The following is a 21,041-nucleotide window of genomic DNA, read 5'->3' on the forward strand; positions in this document are numbered from 1 at the left end:
AAATTACGAGAGCGTTTATTTGGAGCTTAGACATTTACCAAGGTCGTACTGTTACCATTAATCTCTCCTACTAAAATTATAAATATGCTGTAAATAGACCTTGTGCATTAATCGTACAGAATCTAACCATGTTTGATTGCGTTATACTTTCGTCACCTCCTCTAACACCAAGTCCTTTACAAAGATACAATACATTTACAAATACACACAAATTTACATTTACTTAGACTAGCATAAACAACCAACCTGCTATCCCTACATAGCAGTTGGAATTCCATGTCGTTAAACCCCTCTGCATGGAAATTTTGCGCCATAATTAGCATGGCTCAAGAAGTGTAAAAAGTGAAGAAGCCAATAATTTATATCAGGAGAAAGCGAAGGAAGAAAAGAAGAAAGGGGGGAAAAAAAAAACACACAACACAAAAATAGATTCCATTTTATATAATTATACAAAGATCAATCTAGGCTTATCAAAAGGGATATATAGATCATGAGTGTCTGTTTGTTCCTTTCTCTAACTCTTCCATTGTTTAAACTTTGTTTAAGCCTATTAGTTTTCCTTTTTCTATTTAGATAAGTGTCATTTTTTTAATTCTGTGCATCTAAAAAAATTATAGCCTTGTGGTTTACAAAAGAGATAAATAAATAAATAAATAAAACATAATTCCATAATTGAATAATCAAAAATATATACAAAAATGTGTGACACATGACTATCTGTGTTCTATTTATCTCACCAAACAAAAGTGTAGAGGATATAGCTGACTATCTACAGAAAAAACAAAAATTATACAATAAAATAACTTGCGCTAGATATGACTGCACTCACAAGCTTGAAGTAAAAGTCACCTGTGACGAGAGCAATCTCGCCGCATTGGAGAAGCCTGGCTGCCCGCCTGCTGCCTTTGGACTATGGCCCTGGGAGATTGGGCCCTTTAAAAACAGTATTCGGCCATACCAGAGTGTGTCACTCATTCTGGCCCTTTAAATACAGTGGGGTCATTCGGTACTTGCCCTTTGTGAGTGGTGATACCCCAGATCGCTATGCCATGGAGCCCATTCATATAATGAAAGACTATGGGAAAGACTTTAGCTCCATGGCAATTGAACTGTGTGAATAGGATCTGAGCGCTATTCGGTAGTTTTGTGCGCTCAGATCCAAGCTATCTGGGGATATGTGAAATGTCTGTGTGTTATGTGTAAAAGGTGACTTTATGCATTTTAAAGTGTGTTATGTCTTTTTGCAACCATGTGCTCAATGGAGTCTGCCTCTATCCCTGGATATAATTGGATTACTTTCCCCATTGTCTCCAGGATAGAGGCCTCTGTAAAACCAGTCTGAGCTGGAAAGCCATGCTGGGTTTTTAAAAGATACTTTACTATCTTTTGAACCCCTGGTCTGATTCATGCCATTTTTTAATATGTTGTTCCCCTGAATGGATTGATTGTGAATATGTAATTTGTATGTGAATGTGATGTATGGTTTTAGAGTTATGAAAGTTGGGTAGAAAGTATGTTTAACTGTATGTATAATTGAGTTTTCTCTCAGGATAAGGGGAGGGAATCTGTGGGATGTAACTGTGATGTGATTGGTTGTTTTATCCCTCCCTGTGGGCAGTCCTGTATTTGCAACAACTGTAATAAAAACCATTCTGGGTGTGCCAGCACCTCAGATCACTGCTTGACACTCAACACGGAGCCTTGTCTCGTTCTTGGCTGCCAGGAGTGTAAGCTGATGTATGCTTTTCCTGTTCGTCTGCTAGCAGCTATTCGTGAGGTTCCAGTTTGGAGTGCTATTTTTTATCCAATTCGTGAGTTTTGGTGATTCTACAGTAGCTGTGCCTGTCAGTGAAAAGGGGATTATCGCCTAAACAGATTTTTACCCCTTGTCTGCTAAAACGGTCCGTTACATCACATTAGGGTGCCTCCCCTTGGATAATTGGGGGGGGGGGGGTATATCCAGGATTCCTTCTCCCTTTATGATGTCATCACAACGGAATGGAAGACTGGACTTACTGAAAGTAAAATAAAATGCAAATTGAGGTCCTACACATTTCGTCTTTACGAAAGACTTCCTCAGGAACCAATAAAACAAATACAAGTCTAAAATATAAAAACAATCCCACAGTGAGGATCAAAGAGCATGTAATCCTCCCCCTGATTCTTTCTTTATATATAGTCTTCCTCTCGCTTCATTGGTGATTCTGTAGGTGTTTCCAGTGATGTCCAGCTGTCTTAAGTTATCCAAAATGAGATTTCCCGGGTTCGCAGTGATCGCGTGATGTCACTTCCAAAGCGGCGCTTCCGGAAGTCGCATTCAGATGATCGATGCATTCCATTATACAATAATCATGCGTTCCAAGTGCAATACCAAATGATAATTGGATATTTGGAAAGCATAAGAGTTCTGTCTTAAAACAAAATGATATGGAAGCAGTATTTAAAGGAACAGTATCAAAAACACAATCACACAAAAAAATAGAATGAATTTCCAAACAATGTCACATACAAAAAACAAACCAAGGCATATATTAAACAGCATATCTCTTTAATTATAATGTATATGGTGGAAAAATGGAAAAAAAAAATTGTCCTTTTCTTTGTTTGTATAGCAATCAGATCTATTTTAAACACTGTAAATATTACATATGTGCCCAAAAGTGTTTTTTTTTTCTTCATAATATACATAAATTCAAATGGTTATATTTCTCTGGTATTTGATCGTTACTAATACCCTAACCCTAGATATGCTGTTCATTACGCAACGCTGGTGGCAACATATATACAGGGCCGCCATCAGGGCATGACAACCATGACCGTTGTCATGGGCCCGACGGTCCTGGGCCCGACGGTCCTGGGGGGCCCAGACTGCTCAGGGCGTCCCGGGCCCCACATTAGCTATGTGCACACATATATGGAGATTAACGCTATATATGTGTGCACTGTGGGGCCCCCGCTACCTGTATTTTGCAGGGGGCCCAGCACACTTGAAATATACTGCTCAAATGCTCTGCTCTGTCGAAGTCGACAGAGCAGAGCATCTGGGCAATATATTTAAAGTGTGCTGGGCCCCCTGCAAAAGTAGCGGGGGGGCTGTACCATGCCTCAGGACTTCCGGCTCCAGTCAATGTGATCTCCCCCCTCCATGGCCACAGGTGAGATACAGAGAGGGGGGAATAAAACAAGACAATTAATGTAAAAAAAAAAATACTGTAGGCTTTTCCCCCCACATTATGCAGCCCCATACATTTACACACACTATTCACTAATATTTACACAAACTATACACTAACATATACACACACTATTCACTAATATTTGCACACTACATCCTTACACATAGCTAATGTGGGGCCCGGGACGCCACTATGCAGTCACTACACACACACTATATCCTTACACAAACACATAATCTGCAGTCAATACACAAACACACACACACTCTGCAGTTACTACACACTATATCAACTACACAAACATACACTCTGCAGTCACTACACACATTACATTCTTACACAAACACACACTCTGCAGTCACTACACACATTACATTCTTACACAAACACACACTCTGCAGTTACTACACACAACATCCACTACACAAACACACAGTCTGCAGTCACTATACACACATTAAATATTTACACAAACGCACACTATGTAGTCACTATACACACACACTACATTGACTACACAAAGACACACTCTGCATTTACTATACACACCCACTACACCCACACACTGTATTCACTAAATACTACATCCACTACACACACTCTGCATTCACTACACACACACACTACATCCACTACATAAACCCATACTCTGCATTCACTATACACATTGCATTTAATACACACAAACACTACATCCACTACACACACACACACATTCTGCATTCACTATAAACACACACTACATTCACTACACAAACACACACTCTGCATCTAATATACACCTCATACATTACACAAATGTACAATCTGCATCCACTATACACACTGCATCCACTTTACACATAAACTCTGCATCCACTACACACATTTTACATCCACTATACACACAACAGAATCAGTACAGACACTGTACACAATTTCTGAGTCTATAGTTAGTATAGACACTGATGTCCGATAATTATATTTATTGTGTCAGTTCCATATTATTATTTTATAGTTAGACTGCCAATATGTTGATAACTTGATTTGAATTCATTAATTGGGTTATGACTGATTGCCATGATTTGTTTTTATTGCTGCTTTCATGTTTTGGAACTTCTGTTCATTTATATTTAGATTTTGTTGGAATTTGTATGTGTTGCTATGGCAACGACCCCAGGCCACGTCATAAGACTCTAACCATTCACCTTGCTTCCTTGAGCTATTTTGGCTGATGTGTACTATGGTTGTTGTTGCCTCCCAGGAGTAATGGGAGTTTGAGCGCAGGACTTGTTTCTTTGTATTTGTATTCACTTTTGTATCACACAGCTAACTTACAATGCTACTGCCCATCCCATGTGTTCCCTATTAAGGGTTAATATGCATGTAAGGATGTATATAAAAAATACCCCTTTCTGTCTCATTAGAGAGATCTTTGCCAGAAGCTCAAGGAAGCAAGGTGAATAGTTAGAGTTAGGACCCACCTAAGAGGTTTGCCTTGACGTGGCAGGTGGGCATACCCTCTCATGCCCATTGGAGGTAACTAAAAACCTCCATTTGTTTAAAAATACATAGAGATGTGGAAAGAGCGCAGGTAACTTTGTTTTTCTTTGGTTTTTACTACATGTGGAGGGAGAGGGAGGGAAGGGGATAATTTTTTTTTCATTATTTATTTTTTAAATCACATTTTTTCTTCACTGAGTGTGTCGACCCCTTGAGGTACACAGCACAGGCAGATCATCAGAAGCCTGCCTGACAGCTTCCTATGCTCTGCCTCACTGCCGGTTGCCATGTGGGGCAGCTCAGAAGTAATCGGGAGGTTGGGAAGGGGTTAAATTATATCTTACCGGCATTCAACATCATATCCTCACCACATGGCCTAATAAACAACGGTTCCTTTCATCCTACCAGGTTAAAGCCATATTAAAAGGTATCAAAGATTCCACACCTCACCATCCAAAACCCAGACAAATCACGTCATTAAAACTGCCATTTATTTGGCATTCTACATTTTTTTTCGGACCGCGAGAATTCACTACCACTAACTCCAACTCCCCTGGCTTCATTGCAAGAACACATCTGGTGAAATCAGACGACCACTACGTACTTTCACTACACCACACAAAAACTAGCGGAAGGGGGCAGACAGTAAAAAATTAAGTATTTTCCCACAAGCAACCAATGTTAAAGTTAAAGTTTTTGATCACTACCTTTCCTCCAGTCAAAGTTCACCAAACCAAACACTGCTTGCTTTACACGGAAATGCAATCACTACTAGTAGATTCATGTTTTATGTTAGAATATTATTGGTACGGTTAGGGGTTAACCCAACAAATTACTCTGGTCATTCATTTTAAATAGGATCCACTACCACGGCTTTCTAGTGGAATATTCTGGTACATACTATTAAGATGTTAGGTTGGTGGAAGTCAACTGGCAACACTAGCTGCATACCTTAACCTGTACAAGAAGTAAGGATAGCTTTCCGGAACATGATTATGTGATGTAGCTATGTTGTATTTGTAGGCTATTAATAGCTCCCCACTCATTCCCCTCTTGCAACTGTCATTAGTCTAAATCCATCCTTACCTTTTGTGTCACTTTATCCTACTCCCTCTAGCACATAAGCTCATCAAGCAGGCCCTTAACCCCTCTTTTCCTGTGTGTCCAACTTGTCTGGTTACAACTACATGTTTGTACGTCCACCCACTGTAAAGTGCTGTGGAATTTGGTTGAGGGCACTGTTCAATGAGCTTACATGCTAGAGGGAGTGGGGTAAAGTGACTCAAAAGGTTAGGATAGTATTAGACTAATGACAGTTGCAAGAGAGGAATCAGTCGGGAGCTATTAACAGTTTAATTGATATGCTTTTATGAAGAAGTGGGTTTTTAATGAGTTTTTGAAGGAGTGGAGACTGGGTGAGCATCCTGTACACAGTCATGCCCCATGACCTTGGCATCCTAGCAGTTCGAGAGATGTTGTTTGGTTCCGATATATATAAATAAAGGACCTCCTATAGAGTACCTTATAGAGTTTCTCTCCATAGTTTTGACTTGTAATTATTTCAAGTTTGAATAACAATTTGTTATACAAATTGTGGGCACTGCTATGGCGCCCTCATACGTAAATTATTTTATGTTTTGGTTTGAGAACAAGTACATCTTGCCAGTATACAAGAACAAGATTCTTGGGTATTTCCGGTATGTGGATGACGTCTTTTTAATTTGGAACGACACACCAGAAGAACTACAAGGTATGGTAGAAGTGATAAACTATGAGTCTATATCTATCATACTCACTCCTACTTGGGGCAAATCGCCCATACAATTTCTGGACATACAAGTATACAAGCATGAAGACAAAAATAAATTAAGCTACACCCTGTATAGGAAACAGACTAATTGAAACACTCTTCTCCTGGAAACCAGTTTCCACCCTCAACACCTTAAGGATGCCCTGCCCATAGCGCAATTTCTACGGGTACTCCGATATAATAGTGAATCAAAGTCCAGGGATAAACAACTACAAGAGACGTATGATAGATTTCTTTCACGAGGATATCACCCACGGACAGGGCTGCCATCAGAAATTTTGGGGCCCCTAACAAAGCACAAGGTCTGGGCCCGCCCTACCTAGTCTGCTGACAATGATGAAGGACTGAATGTGGTGTGTATAGTGGAAGTGAATTAGAATGTGTGTAATGGATGTAGTGGTTGTGTGTATTAAATACTCTTTGTGCAGTGAATGCAGAGTGTGTGTTTGTGTAGCGGATGCAGTGTGTATAGTGAACGCAAAGTGTTTGAGTAGTGGATATAGTGTGTGTACAGTGATGTAGTGGATGTAGTGTTTGTATGTACTAGATGAAATGTGTTTATTGGATGCAGTGTCTGTAGTGGATGTAGTGTGTGTATTAGACGCAGTGTCTGTGTATAGTGAATGCAGAGTGTTTCAATTTGTGGTGGATGTAGTGTGTGTACTGTGAATACAGGATGTTTGTGTAGTGGATGCTGTGTGTACAGTTAATGCAGAGTGTGTGTCAGTATAGTGAATCCAGAGTGTGTGTTAGTGTGTAGTGAATGCAGAGTGTGTGTTAGTGTGTAGTGAATGCAGAGTGTGTGTTAGTGTGTAGTGAATGCAGAGTGTGTCAGTGTAATGAATGTGTTATAGTATTCTTTTAACAAACCAATAAGTTTGAATGACTATCTGTTCCTGACCAAATTAGAGATGATTAAATTGCGTATACGCAGAAGTAAATTCACACTGACACGAGGTTCAGGTTAAATGAAAGCACTTCAGAAAATTTAATGGCATCTGTTAAAAAGTGGGTACGCAGACCCTTATAAAGGCAAAATTACATCATTGAAAGAAATCAAGATATGAGCAAGAGAACATTATCAATTGGCTTAGGTGTAAAGTGGTTAGTTAAATGCCCTCCCCCTGGGTGTTACATCTTATGTCATAGCTGACGTCATGACGAGCTCCTCCAGGTTTCAGCACCATCTTGCTGGCACTCGATGGGAGGGGGCTTTTGGCAGCTATCCATTTTGAGCAACTGGCACGTTAGTCTTTCAAGGTTAGTTCTCCAAGGCCGTTCTAGCAATTACACATTTTATTAAGACAATCTGCTACAATGTTTCACTTAACAGGATCCTAGCATTTCCTGCTGACACACTATTTCTATGAACAAAGCATTCTTGTAAGATGTAAACTATGAGGACTATGAAAAGGGAATATAAGAGTATAGTATTAAAGGGGCCCAGTAAGGGTATAGTTTATAAGGGGCCTAATAATTCTACAACAGTCCCCCCTATAAAATGTTAATTACTAAAAAGGATAAACTTTATTTGTTAATATCAGAAGATTTGTTAGCCCAAAGACACATAAACCCCATGACCGCTAATTTGGTGTTAATGCAAAGTGCAAGTCTATCCCTTATCTGACCCTAACAGGCTCTAGCTCATCCGTCAGTACGGCTCTCGAACACTTCACTCCATGGGTATCCCGCGGTGGCTTGTCCACCACTTCTCCACACGGTAGACTGACCCATACAGACAGAAGCTGTCCCTTCCTAGAATTTCTGCACTTCATCATCATAGGGGAGAGTTTGTAGCGGAATGCAGGGCGATGTGAGATCTTGAGCACCAATTTCCAGATGAGTAAAGGTTGGTGTCGTTTGGTCTACAGTCTTCTGTAGGAATTTTCTGAGGCATGGGAGGACACAACAAACGAGAAGAGCAAAAATAAAAATAAAAATTAGTAGAGCCATACCAATATGAACTAAAGCTTTCTGCCAACCAGTCATCCAACCAAACCATTTTTCACAGGGATCTGTCACCCCGGAATTCCTTTTCAACTCTTCTGAGAGTTTATTTAGTTTTTCTATGGCCAGGGTGACCTTACCATTAGGGCCTGTGTTTTCTGGAATGTAAGTGCAACAAGTCATGGTGTCGGGTAGTATTTTACATACCCCCCCTTCTCGGCTAGAATCATGTCTAAGGCCAGTCTGTTCTGGAAGGTCATCTGGGATGTGGCTTGTAGTTGCTCGGCTAAACCCTGGAGGGCATCCCTAGTGTAATTAACAAAGCGTTGTTGGTTGTAATAGATATAATTTATCCAATTAAGGTTTTTATTGGCAGTGACTATAGTGAACAGTGATTCAAAACCCACGGCAACTTCATCTCTAGCTTTAAATTCATTAGGTACCCCCCTAGGCACCCCAATGGCATCTATGTAAATGTGTGGGTCGAAGCTGCCTTTTACTGGGGTTTCACGCTTGACTCTGGTTGATGTTTGTGGAGATTCATGAATGTCAGGATGATCATCAGAAATAATGTGAATGGGCATGATGACTTTAACTAGGGTACACTCTCCCCACCACTCAGACTCCAGTCTAGACCTTAACTGTAGATCCCCACATAACCAGTAGATATCTCCTAGTGACCTGGTATGGTGTTGTAACAGGCGCGTAGGAACAGTTCTGTAGGTGGCACAATAACTTTTGGAAAAGTTACCCATGAATTTACCAATCCCATCATACATGGTGTAACAAGTGTAATTACCTTTATAGATTGTAATTCCATCTGGGGGTTTGACACTTCCTACTAGGAGGGGGTACTCTGCTGTCCATGCTTTGCAGAGGGACCTATTGAAATCATAGCGGTAGGCAAAAAGACTCAAGAAGCAATCTTCTATTTCTAAAGGGAGAGTTAGGGGAATAGTGCCAAGATGGGGTTCGAGCACCTCCACATACATAACAGGCAGTTCTATTATGCTTATTGGCATTATATCTCATCAATTCTAACCACAAATTTATATCATTAAAGCCTGTTTCAGCGGCCATAGTATCTTCAAAAGTGGGGTTAGCAATGGCCATCATGTCCCTAAAGGACTGGATATGTGGTTTCAGAGGATTTGGGACCATATGTACAGCCCCTTGCCACTCTGGAGAGTGACACATGTCCTTGAGGTAGAAATGACCTAGTTTGTTATAGGAACCCGTTCTCCAATACATTCCCATTACATATTGATCAGCATCCTCTGGGCCAGGATGTTCAATATTTAACATTAATTTCATAGGTGTACCTCCTCCAGGCTTTCTCAAAGTCATTCTTTGGAGGAGAGATCTGCCATGGTCATCTATTTTTGATAAGGCACCTTTTGGTTTGTAACCCCAGGCAGATCCGGCATTCCATCCCGCCGCCCCCCAATGGTTACAGTTGTGCCCCCACTGTTTGTCAACTACACAAACATAGGGGTCTTTTGTTTGTGGTATATTTATAAATGGCTTGGATCTGTGATGTAGGGAATGGGCAATCTACAATATCACAGTAATCAAAAGTAAAGGTGGCTACGCGGGTACATGATGAATTATACCAGAAGGTGTACCCACTAGCATCTTTAGTAATGGCCACTTGCTGGGCTTTAAGGAGACCAATTAAGGGGATAAGGTACCAGAAGTACATGGTTGTGCGGAATCGGTTTTCTCTGGGGCAGGTGTCTTCTTGCAGTGGGAGGCGTGGATCCAGTTGCCTTTCCCGGCCAACTTGACAGAGGTAGTGGTGATCAGGAGAACCTGGAATGGTCCCTCAAATCTTGGTTCCAGAGTGTGTTTTCGCACAAATTTCTTGACTAGGACCCAATCACCGGGAAGCAGACTGTGGTTGCCTGTGTCAGAATCAGGGTCACTACTCTGTGGGTGGTAAGGGGTATGAAAAGCAAGAGTCACTCCTAGAGCAGTCCAAATATTCTTTGGTAACTGATGCTGTGAAGGCCGGACCTTGGTCACTTTCAATAACTTCCGGCTGTTGTTTTGGCGGTAATGTTAACCACTGGGTAGGCTTCTGGCCAGCCTGAGAACATGTCCACTATTACTAGTGCATATTCATAGTTGCCACTCTTTGGCATCTGGATATGATCTATCTGGATTCTTTGGAATGGATACATGGGTTTAGCCAGGTGTTTCAAGGGGACTTTAGCTGTTTTCCCAGGATTGCATTTAGCACAGATGGCACCCGCCTTGTAGTAATTACTGATTAGTGTAGTAATTCCAGGAGCTTCATAGTACTTCTGTACAAGGGCATTCATCAGATCTTTTGATAAGTGTGCAGGGCCATGTGCCCATTGGACAACTGCTGGGTATAAACTCGTGGGGAGACGGAATCTGAGGTTGTTGTAATACACTCCATCCTTTAGGACAGCCCCTTTCTGTTTGCATTTTTGTATTTCTTCGGGGGCTACTGTAGCCTGTTGTTCGCGTAAGATCTTTAGATCGGTTGGAAGAGTCTGCAAAGTGAATATTGGAGTTTCTTCATTTCCGGACACTCTTCTTTCCACTTCCTGTGGTTTTCTTGCAGCTTGCTTTGCAGCTTGATCAGCTAGATGGTTGCCCTTTGCTTCATCCGTGTCCAACTTCCCATGTGCTTTTATCTTCAAAACAGCCACTTCTTCTGGAAGTAGGAGGGCGTCCATCAGCTCCTTGATTGCAAAACTGTGCTTAACTGGTGTACCGGCAGTGGTAAGAAATCCTCTTGTTTTCCAAATCAATCCGAAGTCATGAGCCACGCCCAGTGCATATCTTGAATCTGTGTAGATATTGGCGCGTTTTCCTTCAGAGATCTTGCATGCTGAAGTTAGAGCTTGTAATTCAGCTTCTTGTGCAGACTTTGTTGATGGTAGAGATGATGACTCAATAATTTCATCTGTTGTGGTGACGGCATATCCTGTATGATATTTTCCTTCTTCATCAGCATACCTGGAACCGTCCACAAACAGGGTAATGTCAGGATCTGCTAGTGGATCCTCATGCACGGTTGGTAGGTGCATTTTTTCCATTTTCATCTGTTCGAAGCAGTCATGGGGGATTTCTGGATCATAGTCGTGCTGTATGACTAGGTCTTCAAATTCTTCTTCCAGAAAATAACGTGGCCATGCTCTTATATGTTCACGTTCAGTTGATGCATACCTGGCAACACCTATTTCTTGAAGTTGTGAATCATCCATGGTAGCCCATAATTTTGCCATAGGCCCAAGATCACCCCATGACTTAGTCTTTGACTTGGTTACAGGGACATGTGGAATAGCTGTGTCCCAATGATGGTACAGATGTTTAAGTCCATGTGGCAGTTGGATCAAAGCCATGCTGTTACCTTCAGTATCGTAGTGGAAGTCTTGTAAGGTGAATGTTACCTCAACCAATTGAAAAAGTTCATCTTCATAATGAGGGTCAGGGTTGAGTGTTGGTTTGTACCACATGGTGCAGAAGGCATATTCAGGCCCGTCACAGGAGGTAGAGGTAAATTGGGGAGCAGTTTTGTAAGGGTGTGTGTAAGGAGTAGGACATATCTTTCATCCATGATGAATCCATAATAGCTACCCCCCCTCAGGGAGTGGCAGAAGAGTGGCCGGAGCAAGGTATGATGTCAGGTAGAGGCAGAGTTGTCTGTGGGCGGAAATGTCTTAGAGAAGTAAGGTGCTTTGGCTGGATACAATAGAGAATAGAATTAAAATCATGAGGAGTAAGAATTATTAGGACCGGCACTAGAGGTGCCACACCACTGGGGGCTGCCATATTGGATGTGGGCATGACTTGAGCAGGTTGAGGCAGGGTAGGCGAGATCGGGGTAGGGGGTGTGGCAATGGAAGGTACATGGGAAGTGGCTGAATAGGGCAGAGTTGCGGGGTAAGGGTAGGAGAAGGGCGGAGGAGATGGGTAGGGATTAAGAAGGGAGGAAGCGTATAAAGAATATAAAAATGGTGGTGGGGAGATGGAGGAATGAGTGAGGACATGAGATGAAGGAGGAGGAGAAGAAGGAGCAGTAGGATGGGAGACAGACGAAGGGGAGGGATCAGTGGAAGGAGTAAGAGGAGGTGGGCAGGTAAGGGAGCAGACAGGTGATGTAGCAGTGGAGGTGGGCAGGGTGGTGGATGGGCGGAAGGGAGGAAGAGCGGACGGGAGAAATGGAATGGAGGGGGAGGGTGGTAAAGGAGAGGATGAGGGTGAGGAGATCTATAGGACTGATGGGGGGGAAATAAGGATCCATCAGCATTCAATACCAGGTAGAAATGAGGAGGCAGGTAAGATTCTCTTCCGCTGTGGAGGCTGCAAATAGCCCATTTACAACAACTATAAACTGACCCTATGCTTTCCCTATAGAAAAATAATAAAAGGCTAACATGCACATCTGTCTGAACAGGCCTCTAACGCTATCCCTGACTCTCTTCTTTTTCCCCTATTCCTTTTTATATATAGCATAGCTCAAAATATAATGCCTACATACATCACAAATATACATGATCACAATTTTATGTCTTGCAAAAGGGATAAACTTATTGTACTCTTCGCTGGTAATGTATTAAAAACATACAAAATAGACAAATAACATTGTTTTCTGCGAGATAAATTAAAAAGATAATGGAGATTTTTGTTAAGCTTTATAAATAGCTATACATTAATCTACCTTTCTTGTTTTCCAGTTTCTGGCTGTCAATGCACTTGCTGCTAGTAATAGATCTGGAATTAATACACTATAATGCCCAAAGTCTCGACTTATATGTATATGCAATAATAAAATATCTGGGCTTACGTCAAAATTTATGTAAAACAGTCTTTGAATCTTGGAGGCTATCATTTTCCAATAAAGACAGATCAAATTTTTTTTTTTTTTTTTTTTTTTTTTTAGACCAAACCTTTAACTGTATTACCATTTATTCAAGAAATCTTTGTTTATTAGAAATTAATTTAAGTAAATATTCTTTAAGATAACCCTTTTTCCAGCATGTTATCAATTTTTGTACACAAAGTTAAAACACATTTGTTACTTACACGTGAATCGATAGAATGAATATATATATATATATATATATATATATATTCTATCTATATATTTTCTCCATTAATAACCATCACTTATCACAGACACATTTATGATATAGGGAAACAAATAGCAGGATTATTTTAGTAATTGTAACTTTCTTGTTCATAATATGTAGAGTACAAGGAAAACAACATATCATAAGACAGGATTAGCATGATAGGGGTAGGTCTCTTGATGGAGGCAGCCATGACAGGGGCGTGGAAGGAAATGATGACAAGGTAAGGGCAGAAGTGATGTCACTTTAGGGCCAACCTTCTTTTGTACTAGGGGCCATTTTCTTTTAGGGTGTTTCAACATTACACTATATTATAGCTAATAAAATAAATCAGAGAAGCAACATTCTGTTCAGCAAAATGAAATACTAAACTATGGACAGACTTGACGGATTAAATAAGACAGTTGTGAATATTATACATTTAACAGCCTGTAAAGCTGTCTCTAGAAACATGTACTTTAAGATAACATGATGCAAAATAAACTCACGGAATTCAACCAATTTCCCTTATCATCCACCAGCCATTAATCACTTCACATACTAACTTAACAACTTTGCATATTCCCTCTATCCTTGTAGCAGATTCATTTTCCTAACCTCCGTAATCATATATACCAGTCTTTACTTTGCACCGCGAAAGAAAATAAAGCGCCTCGTGAGCGAGTGTCCCCCACAATCCTCACTGCCTTATCACAAAACACAATATATATATATATATAAAGCGCTACGGAATCTGTTGGCATCATATAAATGGCAACAACAATAATAATATACAAACCCTAGAAACCTCTTATACGACACATCACTCCTTAACCATCCTATCAACTCCTATGTAAATAACAAAATACACAATTAGAATATTTTCTAGCAAAAATTCCATTGCTAACTCTTATCAGTAGCTCTGAATAACTCTACGGAACACAAATCTGAATCGTAGGCATGTCACACCCCTCCCTCCTCCCCCCACCCCCCCATGTCTCACAGAAGGCAAGAAGGGAGGGGTGGGAGTAGAGAGAGAGAGAGAAACAAGAGGGACTGCAAGCATGAAATTTTAACCATGTCAGCGCTGGAAGGACAGTTACGTTACAATTATTGCAAGAAAAGAGACACAAAAACACAACATTTACCCATACTATAGCAGAAAGTAATATGGCCATGTACACATTAGAACAATGCGCATATAAACAGTAAAACACAGCAAATAACTCCTGATCCAGTCAGGTCAATCATAATATAGTAATAATCTCAGTGAAACTCAATACAAAACCCCAACTCTCTACTAGGGTGATCCTCAGCCATCTAATGGCTAACACACAATACAAAAACCCCACAGCATTTAAGATTGGGGTAGGGTGGGGACCAGGGATGGTGACCGTGGTCAGCTACATTTCGGTCATTACTGACGGGATGATGGGAGTGGTCACCTCCTGGACGCCATGACAGGGCGCTGGCTGGGAGAACTTCCCAGTAACACAATTATAGTACACAAACAGTTTTACACCTTTATGATTAACCTCTTCCTCAATCCATCCCTCCTGCTGAATAGCCTTTGCCACCCGGTACCAAGCCTCCGCTGTCCGGACTAAATCATGGTCTGCCAGCTTGCCTTTCTTTTCTGTCAGTAACTTACGCCAGCTCTCTGGCTGCAATCTACCACACAGAGGTACAGCAATTCCACACACTTTGGCAAACTTATCAACTTTCTTAACCATCTCTTTTCCTTCTCTATCTTCCACCAAATCACATGCTAACCAACCCTTATTGGGTTTACCTAACTTCTGTCCCATACCCTCTATATAAGGCGTCCCAGATATAGAGAAAGATAAATGGAAAGAGAATGTCTACAGTGCTCGACTGCTACGTAAGAATAAATTCCAACGTACGTCTTCCCAAAACGTAGACTAGTCACTGATTCCGCCTACCCGAGGTAGCCGCGGATTGGAGCGAGGCGAGAAGTGTGTGACCAATCACTTCTCTCAGTAAAGAGAAATAGGAGGGGAAAGTGTAAATGATACAGAGAGTAAGATGAAAGTAAATAAAGTAAATACAAACAATATTCAAGTGTAAATACAGTACATGCATCACAGTGCAAATAAGTTCAACAGTTCAAACAAGTTTAACAATAATCCCTTTCTTTTACACATGTGGCAAAAGCCACCTACCTCAATCCCGTAGTACACCTGCAGATCCACCCGCATGTATCGCTACCACGTGGTGATAGAGACAGCAATACCTGCCTGAATCCACCAGCCACAAAAGTTAAACTGGAACACCCAGCGTCAGCGCTCGAGGCTGCAGTGTTCCACCTCTCTGCAAACAACAAGCAGAGTAAAGTGGTGTCCAATGAGGCTAGCAGTCAAAGTGACACTTATGGGGAATCCCCAGGAAGCAGTGAGTCTACACCCCTCCACAGATTCCCAACCCTCTTTTTCCTTACTGCCGTAGCTACTCGGCACCTAAAAGAGTAAAACAGGCAAACAGAAGATCCCCAGGAAAACTTCCACAGATCCACCCCCCTTTTTCCTTACAGCCACAGCCACGTGGCTCCTAAAAGGGGTAAACAGGCAATCACTCAACCCGGGCACATAAACTAAAGACAAAACAATTCAAACACACTCAGGTAACAGTCAACAGGTAAGGTACAGGGGTCTCTGGGCAAGATATTACCTGACTTTGATGTCCTCTAGGCAGCCAATCTCAGACGCTGGGGCAGGTCAATCACAGGGGGCTGGAACATACCGGCCAGGTGCTGCAGCAAACTCTACCGTGTATTCAGAGGTGATCAATCTCCTTCCTTCCCCCAGGATTCATCCACCCCGCGTCTTCTTGGACGGCTGCCATAGCAGGGCATAACCCAGCCCCCATGTTGATGCGCCAAATGTTATAGTATTCTTTTAACCCCTTTAATGTGTGACATGTCATGATTCCCTTTTATTTCAGAAGTTTGGTCCTTAAGGGGTTAAACAAACCAATAAGTTTGAATGACTATCTGTTCCTGACCAAATTAGAGATGATTAAATTGCGTATACGCAGAAGTAAATTCACACTGACACGAGGTTCAGGTTACATGAAAGAACTTCAGAAAATTTAATGGCATCTGTTAAAAAGTGGGTACGCAGACCCTTATAAGGGCAAAATTACATCATTGAAAGAAATCAAGATATGAGCAAGAGAACATTATCAATTGGCTTAGGTGTAAAGTGGTTAGTTAAATGCCCTCTCCCCTGGGTGTTACATCTTATGTCATAGCTGACGTCATGACGAGCTCCTCCAGGTTTCAGCACCATCTTGCTGGCACGAGGAGCTCACTCGATGGGAGGGGGCTTTTGGCAGCTATCCATTTTGAGCAACTGGCACGTTAGTCTTTCAAGGTTAGTTCTCCAAGGCCTTTCTAGCAATTACACATTTTATTAAGACTATCTGCTACAATGTTTCACTTAACAGGATCCTAGCATTTCCTGCTGACACACTATTTCTATGAACAACGCATTCTTGTAAGATTTAAACTATGAGGCCTATGAAAAGGGAATATAAGAGTATAGTATTAAAGGGGCCCAGTAAGGGTATAGTTTATAAGGGGCCTAATAATTCTACAACAAATGTAGTATGTGTGTTAGTGCAGTGAATGCAGAGTGTGTGTAAATGTGTAGTGAATGCAGAGTGTGTGTTAGTGTAGTGAGTGCAGTGTGTTAATGTGTAGTGAATGCAGAGGGTGTGTTAGTGTGTAGCGGATGCAGAGTGTGTGTTAGTGTGTAGTGAATGCAGAGTGTGTCAGTGTAATGAATGTAGTGTGTGTGTGTCAGTGTAATGAATGTAGTGTGTGTGTTAGTGCAGTGAATGCAGAGTGTGTGTAAATGTGTAGTAAATGCAGAGTGTGTGTAAATGTGTAGTAAATGCAGAGTGTGTGTTAGTGTAGTGAATGCAGAGAGTGTTTGAGTAGTGGATGTAGTGTGTGTACAGTGATGTAGTCTGTGTTTGTGTAGTGGATGTAGTGTTTGTATGTACTAGATGAAATTTGTTTAGTGGATGCAGTGTCTGTAGTGGATGTAGTGTGTGTATTAGACGCAGTGTCTGTGTATAGTGAATGCAGAGTGTTTCAACTTGTGGTGGATGTAGTGTGTGTACTGTGAATACAGGATGTTTGTGTAGTGGATGCTGTGTGTACAGTTAATGCAGAGTGTGTGTCAGTATAGTGAATCCAGAGTGTGTGTTAGTGTGTAGTGAATGCAGAGTGTGTGTTAGTGTGTAGTGAATGCAGAGTGTGTGTTAGTGTGTAGTGAATGCAGAGTGTGTCAGTGTAATGAATGTGTTATAGTATTCTTTTAACAAACCAATAAGTTTGAATGACTATCTGTTCCTGACCAAATTAGAGATGATTAAATTGCGTATACGCAGAAGTAAATTCACACTGACACGAGGTTCAGGTTAAATGAAAGCACTTCAGAAAATTTAATGGCATCTGTTAAAAAGTGGGTACGCAGACCCTTATAAAGGCAAAATTACATCATTGAAAGAAATCAAGATATGAGCAAGAGAACATTATCAATTGGCTTAGGTGTAAAGTGGTTAGTTAAATGCCCTCCCCCTGGGTGTTACATCTTATGTCATAGCTGACGTCATGACGAGCTCCTCCAGGTTTCAGCACCATCTTGCTGGCACTCGATGGGAGGGGGCTTTTGGCAGCTATCCATTTTGAGCAACTGGCACGTTAGTCTTTCAAGGTTAGTTCTCCAAGGCCGTTCTAGCAATTACACATTTTATTAAGACAATCTGCTACAATGTTTCACTTAACAGGATCCTAGCATTTCCTGCTGACACACTATTTCTATGAACAAAGCATTCTTGTAAGATGTAAACTATGAGGACTATGAAAAGGGAATATAAGAGTATAGTATTAAAGGGGCCCAGTAAGGGTATAGTTTATAAGGGGCCTAATAATTCTACAACAGTCCCCCCTATAAAATGTTAATTACTAAAAAGGATAAACTTTATTTGTTAATATCAGAAGATTTGTTAGCCCAAAGACACATAAACCCCATGACCGCTAATTTGGTGTTAATGCAAAGTGCAAGTCTATCCCTTATCTGACCCTAACAGGCTCTAGCTCATCCGTCAGTACGGCTCTCGAACACTTCACTCCATGGGTATCCCGCGGTGGCTTGTCCACCACTTCTCCACACGGTAGACTGACCCATACAGACAGAAGCTGTCCCTTCCTAGAATTTCTGCACTTCATCATCATAGGGGAGAGTTTGTAGCGGAATGCAGGGCGATGTGAGATCTTGAGCACCAATTTCCAGATGAGTAAAGGTTGGTGTCGTTTGGTCTACAGTCTTCTGTAGGAATTTTCTGAGGCATGGGAGGACACAACAAACGAGAAGAGCAAAAATAAAAATAAAAATTAGTAGAGCCATACCAATATGAACTAAAGCTTTCTGCCAACCAGTCATCCAACCAAACCATTTTTCACAGGGATCTGTCACCCCGGAATTCCTTTTCAACTCTTCTGAGAGTTTATTTAGTTTTTCTATGGCCAGGGTGACCTTACCATTAGGGCCTGTGTTTTCTGGAATGTAAGTGCAACAAGTCATGGTGTCGGGTAGTATTTTACATACCCCCCCTTCTCGGCTAGAATCATGTCTAAGGCCAGTCTGTTCTGGAAGGTCATCTGGGATGTGGCTTGTAGTTGCTCGGCTAAACCCTGGAGGGCATCCCTAGTGTAATTAACAAAGCGTTGTTGGTTGTAATAGATATAATTTATCCAATTAAGGTTTTTATTGGCAGTGACTATAGTGAACAGTGATTCAAAACCCACGGCAACTTCATCTCTAGCTTTAAATTCATTAGGTACCCCCCTAGGCACCCCAATGGCATCTATGTAAATGTGTGGGTCGAAGCTGCCTTTTACTGGGGTTTCACGCTTGACTCTGGTTGATGTTTGTGGAGATTCATGAATGTCAGGATGATCATCAGAAATAATGTGAATGGGCATGATGACTTTAACTAGGGTACACTCTCCCCACCACTCAGACTCCAGTCTAGACCTTAACTGTAGATCCCCACATAACCAGTAGATATCTCCTAGTGACCTGGTATGGTGTTGTAACAGGCGCGTAGGAACAGTTCTGTAGGTGGCACAATAACTTTTGGAAAAGTTACCCATGAATTTACCAATCCCATCATACATGGTGTAACAAGTGTAATTACCTTTATAGATTGTAATTCCATCTGGGGGTTTGACACTTCCTACTAGGAGGGGGTACTCTGCTGTCCATGCTTTGCAGAGGGACCTATTGAAATCATAGCGGTAGGCAAAAAGACTCAAGAAGCAATCTTCTATTTCTAAAGGGAGAGTTAGGGGAATAGTGCCAAGATGGGGTTCGAGCACCTCCACATACATAACAGGCAGTTCTATTATGCTTATTGGCATTATATCTCATCAATTCTAACCACAAATTTATATCATTAAAGCCTGTTTCAGCGGCCATAGTATCTTCAAAAGTGGGGTTAGCAATGGCCATCATGTCCCTAAAGGACTGGATATGTGGTTTCAGAGGATTTGGGACCATATGTACAGCCCCTTGCCACTCTGGAGAGTGACACATGTCCTTGAGGTAGAAATGACCTAGTTTGTTATAGGAACCCGTTCTCCAATACATTCCCATTACATATTGATCAGCATCCTCTGGGCCAGGATGTTCAATATTTAACATTAATTTCATAGGTGTACCTCCTCCAGGCTTTCTCAAAGTCATTCTTTGGAGGAGAGATCTGCCATGGTCATCTATTTTTGATAAGGCACCTTTTGGTTTGTAACCCCAGGCAGATCCGGCATTCCATCCCGCCGCCCCCCAATGGTTACAGTTGTGCCCCCACTGTTTGTCAACTACACAAACATAGGGGTCTTTTGTTTGTGGTATATTTATAAATGGCTTGGATCTGTGATGTAGGGAATGGGCAATCTACAATATCACAGTAATCAAAAGTAAAGGTGGCTACGCGGGTACATGATGAATTATACCAGAAGGTGTACCCACTAGCATCTTTAGTAATGGCCACTTGCTGGGCTTTAAGGAGACCAATTAAGGGGATAAGGTACCAGAAGTACATGGTTGTGCGGAATCGGTTTTCTCTGGGGCAGGTGTCTTCTTGCAGTGGGAGGCGTGGATCCAGTTGCCTTTCCCGGCCAACTTGACAGAGGTAGTGGTGATCAGGAGAACCTGGAATGGTCCCTCAAATCTTGGTTCCAGAGTGTGTTTTCGCACAAATTTCTTGACTAGGACCCAATCACCGGGAAGCAGACTGTGGTTGCCTGTGTCAGAATCAGGGTCACTACTCTGTGGGTGGTAAGGGGTATGAAAAGCAAGAGTCACTCCTAGAGCAGTCCAAATATTCTTTGGTAACTGATGCTGTGAAGGCCGGACCTTGGTCACTTTCAATAACTTCCGGCTGTTGTTTTGGCGGTAATGTTAACCACTGGGTAGGCTTCTGGCCAGCCTGAGAACATGTCCACTATTA

The sequence above is a fragment of the Pelobates fuscus genome, chromosome 1 (assembly GCF_036172605.1).
Source record: "Pelobates fuscus isolate aPelFus1 chromosome 1, aPelFus1.pri, whole genome shotgun sequence".
Lineage (NCBI taxonomy): Eukaryota > Metazoa > Chordata > Amphibia > Anura > Pelobatidae > Pelobates > Pelobates fuscus.